We start from the raw sequence: 13,002 nt of genomic DNA on the forward strand, positions 1-13,002 counted from the left end.
TGTATCTTGGTAAACTCTACATCAAATTGGACTCGCTCTCTAGCTTGAGTCTATTCAGCAGGTAATCTATGATATGTGTGTGTGGGGGGGGGGGGGGGGGGGGGGGGGAGAGGGGGGTAGATGGTAGTTGGTTGGTTGGTTCCTTTGGTTGATTTTGGTATCTTGAATTCTTAGCTCTTTAAGGATCCTGGATCATTAAGTTTGATAGTTGCGAACCAAAGGTATGGCTTTGCTAAAGGTTCCATGGTGGAACTAATAGTCCGCAAAAGCCATTTGGGATGCAGAAATGGACATGGAGTCGTAGGATCCATGGTAGTTTTTTGTTCTTGAAATTTGCGCATAGGTATGTATTATTCAACACATCTTTGGTTTTCTAAATTGGTTGAAGGTGAGGAATGGTCTCACTCGCATCTTTGTTTTCTATCTTAATTAGAGGTTGGAATGAAGGTGTTGGGGTGTAAATCGTGCTTGGGATACATGATGATCTTGTCACCTTAGCTTGTGTTCTTGTCCTCTACTTGGGTTGGGAGTAAGTTTGATGTGTGTTAATATGATACCTCGTGCTTGTTCTTAACCTTACCTATCATTCGAGGATGAATGATCCTAGTGGGGGAGACTAAGAAATCCTAAGTCTTGGACCCTTGCAAAATTTCCTAAGTTTTGGACTCACTAAGCTTGGTACCACTCCAGGGTACCACTCTTACCCATTGGATACGAGTTGGGAGCTTTATTAAGGATTCATTTGTACCCTAGGTAGTATAGGAGGCTTTGATACTGCCTAAGATATGATTCACAAGGGTAAGAGTCATATAGGAACATACGAGTGGTGCAGGGCAAGTCGTAAGGTACATGTTTGAGTTGACTTGTGGAGTTTGTCCACTATACAAATAGTGGGTATGATTGGGTGTGTCATTCATGCCCATTAGGTATGACTTGGGAGGTGTGAGTTGTATAGAACCAGTAGGTAAGATCTTGGGTATGAGTTGGGGTACCACTCATACCCTAGGACATAAAAGGTAAGGGGGAGTCGTACCCCTAGGCGTGGCTTTTTTTTAATTATTAATTCAAGGGTAGTTTGTACATTTTCTACTCCTAAAACCTTGTGTTATCACATTATATAATCCTATATGGCCTTCCATAACATTTATTAAAGGATCAAAATACATCAAAAACTCACTCAAACTCACTCTTGAAGATTAGAGGCTAGGGTTTCTCATGATTTCTTCAAAGGGGCGCAAGAGTCATGTCTCTCTTTGGAATCTTCTTGTATAAGAAATGTACTCCTTTAATAATTGTTATTTCAAATTAAAGTCATATCTATTGTGTTTTAAACATTGGTTTATAAATAATGAATGGTGGATTTTGAAATATTGTTGAGGGTTTTTATGCATATGGTTTGGTATTGGTTTAAATTATGTTTTTATATGTTTTTGGTAATGGTTTGAATATGTGGTTGGTTGTTGGTTATGTTTTAAATAATGGGTCTTGATTAACAATAATTATGGTGATTTACACATTGGTTTTGGCCTCAGTAAAGTATGCTTTCAACAAGTTCGCTAAAATGCCTCAAAGAGGGTTTATACTCTATTATTGAACGTGCATTGGAACTCTTGCATGGTTTGGTTTGGTAATGGAACTCTAAATAGTTTTGTATGGTTTAAATGGTTCAAATTATATAAATGCTTTAAATATTTGGCATGGTGTAAAATGGTTTGGAATGGTTTAATAGGTAAAGGTTTTGGTGGTCATGGTTGGTCTACTTTGAAAATCCTGCGGGATATACAGAGATCCCTCAAGTGAATGTATTAACGAAATTAGTTTAAACGGTTTGGAAAGGCTAAATTCTATATGGTTATGCTTGGGGAACATGGAATTCTCCCAAGTGATTTAATACGGTATATGGAAGGGAACCTGAAAGTCCCCTTAACCTAACTGGTTTGGATATGGATATTACTTGCACGTAAGGGGTGTATCACGATACCACTAATATTGGACTTGGTTAATAAAATGGTAAATGGATTGGTTGGTTATTTGAAAAAAGGTTTTAATTGGGAAATAATGGTAGGAGGTGTAGCTAAGCCATGGAAGGTGGAGGTCCCAGGGAGACCAAAACTAGAAACTCATATTTGTCGGTATGAGGTAGGTCTTAGTGGACCGTATGCATGATGTCACACCTCATATTGGGGGATGTACTAGTCATACCAACAGGATACTTCCCTAGTCATACGGTTACATGCACTGGGGCCCTTTCAGCAGGGGGAGCTAAACCCATATTGCCCGTGGGTGCTCTAGGAAGGCAAAGCTACACATCCCAGGTAAATATTTTAAATGCTTGATAAACTCGGATTCCCTTTCCCAGCATGGTGATATATATACACACACACATATATTTATGGATGTATGTATTATATATGGTTTTTACTTGGTTTTGTAAATGACATTATTTATCCCTATCCTGAGTGTATGCTAGTGTTCACCCACTAACCCGTCTACTGGCGGCTGTATACCCATGCTATGCAGGAACTGACAATTCTGTTCCTCTTGCTTAGTGATTTGATTCGGGTACAATCGCTGTTGAATTGAAGTGGTGAGCTTCCATAGTTCGGAAGGCATCTATTTTATGTCATGGTTTACATTACATATTTCTTGTCTTTCATAGACTTTGGTTTTTGGTTATGGTTAGGGGTATGTCCTGACTGAGTTTTCTTTGGCTGGCTTAGAGGCTTTGTATGGATAACTATGGACTTGGGTATGGTATGGATTGCTTATAATGTATACATACATTAGCTTATTATAAATGGTTTTGGTTTATGGTTTCCGCATTGATTTGGTTGGTTATTGGGTGGTTAGACTTGATTGGGTTCGTCTCGGTTATAGACTTATCCCAAAGTCACCACATGGGTAAACACACTATCTTGTTATATGTTCGAAATTCAGCCGAATCAAGGTACACCATTTGGTGATTGGGTTGGATAACGGGGGGTGGTTCCCTATCCTGGTTAGGCTTGGGATTGCCCATTACGTCTAGGCCCTAGTTCAGGATGTGACATATTCCCACAGTTTTTGATGAGGTGGTCAAGGAATTCTATTCCACATTGGAGTTTTCTATAGATAAAATAAAGATGCCAGCAGTAGTTCAAGGGAAGAAGCTGAATATTGATGTTGCTTTACTTGGGAGAGTTCTAAATGTTCCTATTTGTGGTGTGAGGATTATCTCAAGGAAACAACCATTAATAGAGTTTTTGTCTACTACATTAAAGGTTAAAGTATAACCAATGGCTGCAGTGAATAGGAAATCACTTAAGAATGTGTTGCAATTGGTCTTTGATTTTGTAATCAAAGTAGTTTTGCCGTATAAAAAAAGGAACATTGCTTCAACTGCTAACTTTATGTCATGGAATGTTTTAGCAGTTTTGATTTCATTAGCCTACATGAATTGATGATGGAACACATACACAAAGTGGTTCTTGGGAAAATGGAAAACATGGAATGCCTTATAGTTACTAGTTGAATAAAGTGTTTGATCACTTTGGTATTATGTGTGAGAATGGAACTTCTAGAACTGTATGCAAATGTTTCATGACCCGAATTTCGAGTCATGATGGCACCTACGACATCCCACCGGTAGGTAAGCCGACACCGTAACTCGGAGCTAATGCAATGGGTTACCTCGGTAAAAATGTCCAACACGGACCCTACATATGAATACAATATAAACAATAGCATTTCAGAACTAAACACAACCAATATTCAATACCAATCCCATGACCTGATAGTATTAGTACAAGAGAGGCTAGACTTAACAATAGAATTTACAACTCCAAGTCTCAAATGTCTTAAATAATTTCATACATTTTTCTCAAAAACGAAAGACAAAAAAAGATAGAGGGGAAAGAGGGAAACTCGAACTCCAAGAGCATATCCTGTCTCTAAATAGTTAATGCGATACAAACTAGCTCAACAACGGACCCTAGAACCTGGGTATGCACCAAAAGGGTACAAAAGTGTAGTATGAGTACCAAATCACGGGTACTAAGTAGGCATCATTGGCCGACTGAGCTAAATTATAATATAAAGTTGATATAAAGTAAGTCAATAATCTTAAAGTAAAGTATATGATTGAACTTGAATCTTCTTAGATATCACTGTATCCATAACTATACTAATAAGGCATTAGGACGACACACTGTATCAATATACCCAAAAATTGCCATTCCAACTAAGTACCATTTCGGATGTGTAAAGTCACATGTACGATAACAAGGCTTTTATGAATCATAAACTACATCAACCATCCTTAGAACACAAGAACAAGATCTTACCTCGACATTCCATACTATCGGGAAGTACACAAAAGAATGCAACATAAAGAACTCATCACGGCGTCCCATACTACCGAGGAGTACACCAAAAGAATGCAACACAAAGAACTGATCATGGTATCCCATACCACCAGAGAGTACACTAAAAGATCAACCTATAATAAAATAAAGCACAACTACTCCACAAATGTCGAAGCCACGGGTAGCACAACCCCGCTTTGGCTTATTATTGAGATCCGTATCCAATGTCCATACCGTAATGCAATCATAATGAAAAAAATATGGTTATAGCATAATCATATAATTTCTCATCCTCTAAATTGCCAATAAACTCCATGTGAGGTCAAAACTAGTTAACCTCTAATTCCATAAGCCATTAAGTTACAAGTCTTATAGTTACTAGCCATTCAATAGAGTAAAGCTACATGTTACCACTACTATCAATTATTCGTCTATCACAATGTCATTTTCTAGTTAGCACTCTCATTATAGAAGCATACAATTAACCCACCATTACATTACATATTATAAGTCAACCTAGTTATTCATCATGCAATACGAAGCCCATCATCATTAGGCATGTCACAACCTTAAGGACTAGTTTCCATATTGTAGGCAAGTAAGGTCCACCAACTAATTTACTAGACTTCTAGTATTCAAGTCATAGTCATATATTAGGAATAACTAGTTGTCGCATAAGCCACTTTACTAGGCGAAATTTCATAACATTACCATTATTCCAAGTCAAATAGATTTGCTAGGTAAGCCTTTGTCCTACACAAGGTTTCATATACTAATTAGCCTTAACCCATTAATAGAGATAAGTTACTTCTAGTTACCAATTAGGGTCAATAAGGATCATACCTCTCATTGGCAAGGAATGAATAACCATTTTTTAAAGAAGACATCATGTCCCAAGTACATAAGCGGTTTGGCCCTACACGGCCTAACCTCACAAGTATAAATGCATTTATGTAAATTTTCCCCACATGGCATCATAAAATCTTTACCTCTTCCGGATTCATCGGGTATCAACATAACATCAACATATCCTCCGAATTCACTAGGTATCATTATAACATTATCACCTCTTTCGGATTTAACAGGTATCAGTATTACATCAATATAACCTCCGGATTCACCAGGCAACATCATAACATCAACATATCCTTTGGATTCACCGGGAAACATCATATATCAACATATCCTCCAGATTCACTGGGAAACATTTTACATTATTACCTCTTCTGGATTCACCTTGTATTATCATCACATTAACACGTCTTTCGAATTCACCGGCCATCATCATGCCATTTCATATTTCTCAAGGAAACAACATACATACACGTACATAGAAGAATAAATAAGAAAATACAAGACCACAATAATAGGGTAATAAGGATGTAAGAGAACATTTATCACCCTACCTTACTATTAAGCATTGCCACATAACATGAGCATCAACATGAGCATAAGTATTCATATGGTTTATACACAATCATCCCTTTCCCAAGTCTATCCATATCATGACTATAAAATAATCCATCAAGTATGCATATTAACCGACTTTTGAACACAAATATAACCAACAACCGGGGTTTAACCATCAATAATCTCCATGACATAATTTAGACACTTACCTAGCATCTAGGTCTCTAAGGAATTTCATAGTTCAAGGATAAGGTGGGTCAAGTCCCACTCCTATATTCCAAGAATGCCAAATTCCATCATCATAAGGCTAATATCTACCCGGATTAGGCTAAGTTATCTAAATCATATCATAAGGGTTTATCAATCCTTGATAAGCCCATCGGGTAAACCTTCATCCAGTATTCCTCCTAATTCAATCCAACACCAAGGTCATTTCCTAACTAAGCACTAACAAGGTCAACAAAATCCTAACGAACAAGTTAAAGTCAAGAAAGTACCTGAAGTCTCAAACAAGAGAGGATACTGGGCCCGCATCTCACGATCGATCTCCCAAGTAGCTTTTTCTACTGGGCAATGCCTCAACTGGACCTTGACTACTGAAATCTCCTTGGCATGCAGTCACCTTACATCACTAGCCAAAGCAAGCATTGGTTCCTCCATAATGGTCAACTGCTCGGCCAACTGGACCAACTTCCATCTAAGCATATGAAAAGGATTAGGAATATATTTTTGCAACATAGAGACATGAAAAACCAAATAAATAGCAGCAAAGTATAGAGGTAAGGCCAACTCATAGGCCACCTTTCCAACTACTCGGAGAATCTCAGAAGGTCCAATATAGCGAAGGCTAATCTTACCCTTCCTCCCAAATCTCACCACACCTCCTATAAGTGAAACATGAAGGAACACACGGTCACCAACTCCAAATCTTAAGGAACGGAGTCAATGGTCGGCATAGGCCTTCTGCTTACTCTGGGCTGCTCTTAGCCTATCCTGAATTACCCTGACTCTATCCATTGAGTCTTAAAGCAAGTTTTTACTACAGAGTATAACCTCATAAGTCTCAAACCATCATGGGGGAACGACACCACCTACCATACAATGCCTCATAAGGTGCCATCTAAATTCTCGAATGATAACTGTTGTTGTAGGAGAACTCTGTCAATGCCAAATACTAATCCCACTGAACTCCAAAGTCCATAACATAAGATTGGAGCATATCCTCAAGCACCTGGATAGTCTGCTCGGACTGACCATCTATCTACGGAAGAAAGGTTGTACTCAAATCCACTCGAGTACCTAATTCCCCCCGAAATTCTCTCCAAAATCTCGAAATAAACACAAAACCACAATCTGATATAATTTACATAGGGACCCCATGCAAAAGAACATAAATTTAGTCTAATGTCTCGGCACTGAAGGTCATCTAAATAAAAATGAAGTGTGCCGACTTGGTTAAGCAATCCATAATAACCCAAATTCTATTGTGACCACGAAAAGTATGAGGCAACCCACTAATGAGGTCCATGATGATATTTTCCCATTTCCAGTTGGGTATTGGCAATCTTTGAGTCAATCAACTTGGTCGCTGATGCTTGGCCTTAACCTGTTGACAACTTAGACAATGAGCCACAAAGTCTGCCACATCCTTCTTCGTACCATCCCATTAGTACAACTTTCTCAAATCTCTATACATCTTGGTTGCAATGGGATGGATATAATATCTAGAACTGTGAGCCTCATGCAGAATCAATGGAATCAAATCATTGAGTCAGGGAACAAAAATACGACCCTAAAATCTTTAGATACCCTCGTAATCCATGGTGTGTCTCCCAGACTCACTACTTACTACTTGATTATAGAGAAGGCACATTTTACCATCCTCGAACTAATGGTCATAAATCTGCTCAAACAGAGAGGAACTCACCTCCACATAAGCCAAGATCCTCGCAAGATCTAAAATATTAAGGCGAACTATCAAATTGGCCAAGGACTACATGTCCCATGCCAAGGGCCTCTGAGAAACTAAAATACAAGCCAAACTACCCATTCTCCCCACCTTGTGACTCCAGGCATCTGCCACCATATTAGCCTTACCTGGATGATACAAGATAGACATATCATAATTTTTAGAAACTCCAACCACCTACGTTGGTGAATATTAAGCTCTTGTTGGGTCATAAGATGTTGAAGACTACGATGATTGAAGAAAATTTCACAACGCTCACCATACAAGAAATGCCTCCAAATCTTGAGTGAAAAAACTATCGCCACTAACTCCAAATCATTAGTGGGGTTGTTGCGCTCATGCATCTTAAGCTGTCTATAAGCATAGGCAATGACACAACCCCACTACATCAAACACACCTAAGACCACACCGAAAGTATCACAAAACATAGTAAATTACTCCCTCTCAATTAGAAGAGCTAACACCAGGGCTGAGGTGAGATAATTCTTAAGCTTTTCAAATCTCAGCTCACAATCTTTAGACCATCGGAAGGAAATATCCTTCTGGGTCAATCTAATCATAGAGGTAGATAAGGTAGCAAAGCTCTCAAAAAAATACATGTAACAATCGGCTAACCCAATAAAACTGTGAACCTCAGTCCAAGACGTAAGCCTAGACTAATTACAAATCATCGAAATCTTATTTGGGTCTACCATAATACCCGCCTTCGATACCGTGTGACCAAGAAAAGACATCGACTTAAGCCAAAACACATAATTGGAGAACTTGGAAAAATACACATGCTCTCGCTAAAACTAGAGTATAATCCTTAAGTACTGCACGTGTTTCTCACTACTCCTCGAATACACAAGGATATCATCAATGAACACAATAACAAATGAGTCTAGATAAGGTCTGAACACATGGTTCATCAAGTCCATAATTGCGAATGGGGTATTAGTCAGCTCAAAAGACATCACAAAAACCTCATAGTGACCATAATAGGTCCTGAAGGCTATCTTTGGGATATCCTCAGCCCGAATCCTCAACTGATGATAACCGAACCTCAAATGTATCTTAGAAAATACAGTTGCACCTTGAAGCTGGTCAAACAAATCATCAATGCGAGGCATAGTATAATGGTTCTTCACTGTTACCTTATTAAGCTGCCTATAATTAATACATATCTACATCGAGCCATCTTTCTTCTTTACCAACAAAATAGGGGCTCCCTACGAAGACACACTCGGTCTAGTGAACCATTTGCCAAGAAGATCCTGGAGCTGAGAGTTCAGATCCTTAATCTTTCAGGTGCCATACGATAAGGTGCCATAGAAATAGGTTGGGTACCAGGCTTAAGGTCAATAGCAAACTCAATCTCACAATCAGGAGGGATACCAAGAAGATCATTAGGAAACACATCAGGAAACTCATGCACAATAGGAACAGAGTCAAGCATCGGATTTTCTACACGAGTATCACACACATAGGTAAGATAAGACTTGGAACCCTTCAACATAAGAAATATAACACAAACATAAGATATAATACCTGTCGGCTCACGACTAAGGGTATGCCGGGAATGGCTAAGGTAATAGTCTAGGCAAAATAATCCATGACTGCATGATAGTGGGATAACCAGTCCATGCCCAGAATCACATTGAAATCCAATATATACATAATAATAAGATCAGCATAAGTATCAACATCACTAACTATCACAACACATGATTTAAATACCCATTCCACTACTAAAGAATCACCTACGAGAGTAGATACAAATAGTGACAAAGATAATAAATCGCTAGTCAACTCCAACCATGGTGCATAATAAGAAGATATATAAGAATAAGTGGATCTAAGATCAAATAAAGCAAGAGAAAACTTGAAGCATACCAGAATCACACCTGTGATGACGACTACAAAGATCCTCATAAAACGTAACTAAAAATCTATAGAATTGAGTTTTATGGACCATCCCATGATTATGGGACACACCGATGATCGTGGGTGGGGATAGTAGTTTGGGGATGTATTTGGGTTCTATGAAGTCCAAAAGATGGGCCTTGGTATGATCGTAGAACTTGCCTACGTTTGTACCTTGGTTCATAGGTTGAAAGTCCAAGTCGGATCAAGTTTAGGATTCACAATCGCACCTAAGATCGTGGTTTCTAAACTTAGTCGTGGTTTCCTCTTATAGTTGTAGGGTATACTTTTAAAATTTCAGATATTTGGGACTATTTAAATTCGATGGGAGAATTGTACGATCGTCTAATCTCAGTATGATCGTACCTACGCTCATAGGTTCTCATTGCTGGACAATCCTTTACTAAAATGGCCATACCATTTTCGATATTGAATTAAGTCAAAACTAGATGCATTGGAAATATAATTCAAATATCCATCATTTTATAGGTATTAAGCTAAAAAATACTTCAGAATATAGGTGTTATGATCATTGGTACGAAAGGTTTTGACTTGGACAGGAGCTAGGAGTTATTTGTAGCCTTAATACAAGTATAAATTACTTCTTATACCATCAAAACATGATGTTTGAATTTACATTTACTTGAAGCATAGTTCTAATCTTAGCCTGGATTTTTGGGGTATTACAATATCTCCCCTTTGGTGTCATTTGTTTGTGAATGAAAACTAACTAATATGAAATATTTGTAAAAGAGTTGAAATTCAAACACTGAGTTTCTATGAGGTGAATACTAACTTGGTAACTAAGTTTGAGACTAAATAATGGACTGAACTGAACTCATAAATGCATGTTCTGACATGAGTTTAATTGGGTTACATAAACTAGAAAGAATTATTTAAGGGGGAACTATTACCTCAAGCTGGAACTAAGTTCAAAGAGAAAAAATAGGAGGTACCTAGTCATTATATTTACCTCTGATTCCCAAGTGGATCCTTCAACTTACTGATTTTGCCAAAGAACTATTTCTAAAGCAAACCTACCTAGTCCTAAACTGTCAAACCTGACGGAAAAATATCTTAGTTGAGAGCACAACTATTGTGGGATCAGCAGTGCATTTCTTTAACAAAGACACATGAATAATTGGGTTTACCGAGGCTAAGTTTGTTCATAAATCTGACTCATAGGTTACATTGGCAATACAACCCACAATCTTATAAGGGCTAACATAGCAGGGAATGAGCTTTCTATTCTTACCAAATCTTTTCACCCCTTTCATGGGTGAAACTTTAAAGTAGACAAGATCACTAATAGAGAACTCAAGTTCCCTTCTCGTTACTTTCACATAGGATTTCTTGTGACTCTGAGCTATTTTTAGCCTTTATCTAATCAACTAAACTTTTTCCATATCTTCATGAACTGAATATGGCCCTATCAATATACATTTACCAAATTTAAACCACCCAATTAGAGATCTACAACTCCTACCATAAAGTGCTTCAAACAAGGCCATCTGAATAATAGAATGATAATTATTATTATAAGCAAACTTGATCAAAGGAAAATGATCATACCAACTACCCTTTAAATCAATAACACACACCCTTAACATGTTCTCTAAGTTCTGAATGGTCCTTTCTGCCTAACCATCTATTGTGGGTGAAAATCTGTACTAAGATAAACTTGGTTGCCAAGACCTTTCTAGAAAGTCTTCTAGAATCAAGAGGTAAACTGAGTGCCTTAATATAAGATGATAGTCAAAGGTACTCCATAAAATTTCACCAATTATTTAAGATAGAGTCTAGCATAGTCCTCAACTGAATCTGAAGTGTCAATTCGCTAAAAATGGGCCAACTTATTTGTACGGTCCAGGATAACCCAAATAGAATCATGATGTTGACAAGTACTAGGAAAACCTATTGTGAAGTTCATATTCTCCACTTCCCACTTCCAATTAACAATACTAATATAATGAAGTGTACCACCAGGACTTTGATGCTCAACCATAAACTACTGTCTATTTGTACACTTAGCCACAAATTCCATTATATCCTTCTTCATGCCATTACACTGTAGAATTTTCTTAAATCATGGTAAATCTTAGTGTATCCTAGGTGAATAAAAACCGAGAAATATAATCTTCTATTAGCATCCGCTATCTCAAGTCATCTACATCTACAACATATAGTCTGCCTTGACTATGAGAAAACCCATCACCCCCTTGGGAGAAATCCTAATTCCTTTGTCCTTGGATAATTTCTTTTAACTTAAGAAAAAGAAGATCACTCTCTTGCTTTTCTTTCATCGGAACTACTAATGAAGATTTTGAACCATTCTAAACCAAGATATTGCCCTTGGTTGAATCGACTATTTGAACTCCCAATCTAGTAAGATAGTGAACCTCTCAAACTAACTCTTTCTTCTTAAATTCTCTATGAGCAGCACTTACCATAAAAATCTACTAAGAGCATCAAACCCTGCATTGGCTTTACTCGAATGGTACAATACACTCTTATCATAATCCTTCAACAACTTTAGCCATATTCTCTGATGAAGATTTAAATCTTTTTAGTTAAACACACACTGAAGTCTCTTATGCTTTATGAACACATCAAAATGATCCCCATGAAGGCAATGTATCAAAATCTTTAAGGTAAAAACTACTGCTGCCAACTCAAGATCATGATTGAGGTAGTTCTTCTTGAGAGGCTTGAGCTGCCTAGAGGCATGTGATAGAAATAGGATATGGCTTATCCTATTTCCATGAATAAGATTGGATCATACTAATGATGTTGCATCAATACACAACCAAGTGTAACTTTGGAAGCATCACAATAAGCCATAAAACTATCTGAACCCTTTATTAGAGTAAAAACTGGAGTCATGGTGAGTTGAGTCTTCAACTTTTGAAAACACTTTTCCCATAAATTAGGTCAGTAAAATTTTACTTTCATCTAAGTTTAGACATTAGAGCAAAATGGAGGAAAATCCTTCAACAAACCATCTATAGTAACTAGCTTAACCTACGAAGTTCCTAATATTTAATGGAGAGGTGGGTCTAGGATAGTTCCTCACTGCTTTAATATTTTGAGGATTAACCCAAATGCCTTTTACAAAAACTATATGACCAAGGAATTCTACTAATTTTAACTAAAATTCACACTTGGCGAGCTTAGAAAATATTTGTCGATCTTTTAGAGTTTGTAAGACATTCCTCAAATGGTCTGCATATGCATTTCTCAATTTGAGAATACATAAAAATGTCGACTATGTAGACAATAATGATATGTCCAGGTACTGCTTGAACACCCTATTCATAAAAAGAAAAAAAGATGACGGAGCGTTTGTTAGTCCAAAAGACAGAATAATAAATTTT

The sequence above is a fragment of the Capsicum annuum genome, chromosome 6 (genome assembly GCF_002878395.1).
Source record: "Capsicum annuum cultivar UCD-10X-F1 chromosome 6, UCD10Xv1.1, whole genome shotgun sequence".
NCBI classification, from domain to species: Eukaryota; Viridiplantae; Streptophyta; class Magnoliopsida; order Solanales; family Solanaceae; genus Capsicum; species Capsicum annuum.